Below are 2,532 nucleotides of genomic sequence, written 5' to 3' on the forward strand. Positions count from 1 at the left end.
AAAAAATGCTGGACTCCCAGAATGAGTTGGTTCTTGAGGGAACATACTATTATAAAAGTAGGCCACCCCAGAAAGGGTGTGTGTGTGTGTGTGTGTGTGTGTGTGTGTGTGTGTGTTACAGTCTGTTTTTTCTTCCATATCGTGACCAGGATGCTGGTGCCATGTTTTTTCAAGTCTCTAGGCACCACAAATGGACTAATACAGAAACTCACCTACGTGACCAGCCTGAAATCCACATTGTTTCACGCTCATCGTAGTCACAGTTTAATTCTCACAAAACCAAGTGTTGGGGCGGCTCAATTGCAGTACTCACGGATTGCTGCTGAAAATGTAGACTGGTTCAATGATACTGGAAAGCAGTTTGAGCAGATCTAGTAAATCAAAGTTGGCATACTTCTTGACTCAGCAATTCTACTTCCTGTGTTTGCCTCAGAAACTCTGTGTGTGTATGTGTGTGTGTGTGTGTGTGTGTGTGTGTGTGTGTGTGCGTGCGCGCGGTGTGATCTTGGAGATTGATCCCAGGGTCTTCACACTGAACTACATTCCCAGCCCTTTTATAAATTTTGAGACAGGGTCTCACTAAGTTGCCCAGGCTGGGCTTGAACATGTGATCCTCTTGCCTCAGCCTCCCAGAGGCCAGGATTACAAGTGTGCACCCCATGCCCAGCCTCAGAGAATCTCTTTACCCCATGCTCAAGAATTTCTGTTCACAGCCGCAGAAAACTGATGCAACCCAAATGTCAAGCATCAAGAAAAAGTAGCTGCAGATGGAGCTCAGGGGCAGAGCATGTGTATAACATCCACAAGGCTCCAGGTTCAAGCCCCAACACCACCAAAAATAAGAGAGAAATAGACTGTGGTATATGATAGCACCATTACTCAGTGGTCCAGAGGGAGAGTGTCAGCATGGGTTGAATCACAGTCCTGTGTAAGCACAATTGCAGAAAGACACATACACTATATTGTCTTTATATTAAGTTTGGAGACTTAAAATCATACGGGCACAAGCGCCTGCCTGGCAAGAATACATAGATTGTATATCTATCTATCTTAAAGATAGCCATGTGGTTAAGGTACAAAGTTTGGACTGGACCCCTGGTTCTCCCTGAAATTCCTCTTGGATGCCCCAAACCCACCTCTACCAGCCAGACTCAGAGCCTCCAGTGTGCCCCTAAATTCGCCAACCATTACATAAGATTATCCTTTAGCCAGGAAGCGCGAGGTTTTCCCTTAGCAACGTGAACTGGGAGCTGGGTCTGAGTACTGAAAGTGACAGCCGCATTTCAGGCGCCCTGGTCCTCTTCTCCACCCCGCGCAGCGCTAGGAGCCGACTGCGGATCCTCTCAACACCCATGGGGGCTGGGGATTTAGCTCAGCGGCAAAGCGCCTGCCTGGCAAGCGCAAGGTCGTGAGTTCGGTTCCTGGTACCAGAGAAAAACCAAAACCAAAAAAACCAAAAACCAAAAAAACAAACAAACAACACTCCGCAGGTGGGTGGCTCTGCCTCCCCTTCCGGAGGAAGGCCTGTTGAGGAAGGCCTGCTGAGGTTACCCGAGGCCAAGCTCCGGCCCACACCACCCTACATCTCCCGGCTCCTCGTCAGATTGCCTAGTCCGGGCCGGCTCACCCTATGGGGTGCGGGGCCCGCTGGCCTCGCCCTAAACTGAGGGATTGCTGCGCAAGCCGACCGGGAGGGGTGCCGCAGGAACGCGCCCTGGCACTTGCAGCCCTGGGCTTCCCTCATCTGATCGGCGCCCGGTCTCCTTTTCACGGTAAGAAGAGGGAGACGTACACCCTTTCTGCAGGATAGGGCGCCTTACTCTACGGATGGGTAAACTGAGGCCCAGGGCGAGCAGGGACCGGCTGTGGCACACAGCAGGAAGCGAGAGGGCGAGAAGAGTCCCGCGAAGCCGGCTGGCGTAACTGAAGCCCACCCAGGCCGCACCCGCCCGGGAGCCACCAGCACCCGCGGGAATCGCGGCGCGGCCTACCCGATCACGGTTTTTTGTTTTGTTTTGTTTTTTTGTTTTTGTTTTTGTATTTTTCCGGTACCGGGAATCGAACTCACGACCTCGCGCTTCCCAGGCAGGCGCTGTGCTGCTGAGCTAAGTCCCCAACCCCCCGATCACGTTTATCTCCGAAAATGCCCCTGCCCGATACTTGGGTCTGGGGACCTCAGGCCCTCGTGCGGAGCGTTCCCCGGGATTCGAGCCCCTAGATTCATACTTAACCCTCGCGCGGGGACTCCTTCTTGAATTTCCCCAGTGCGCGGAGACAACCTGTGGCCGCGAGGGGGCGACAGAGCCCGAGCTCTTCAGTCCTCCTCCCGGCCGCGCTTGCCCGCTCCGCAAGGCCGGGTGAAACAAAGGGCAGGGTGGTGCACGCCTGTGATGATCCCAGCACTGTGAGAGGCGAGAGGATCGCAGATTTAGCGAGGCCCAGCCTCAATAGAGAACAAATAGGGATGGGGATGTAGCTCAGGGTGAGTACAGCCTCCAGTACAAAAACCAGAAAGAGGCTTTCTCTGTGCAG

Source organism: Chinchilla lanigera, unplaced genomic scaffold (genome assembly GCF_000276665.1).
Source record: "Chinchilla lanigera isolate Chin_1 unplaced genomic scaffold, ChiLan1.0 scaffold00054, whole genome shotgun sequence".
Classification (NCBI taxonomy): domain Eukaryota; kingdom Metazoa; phylum Chordata; class Mammalia; order Rodentia; family Chinchillidae; genus Chinchilla; species Chinchilla lanigera.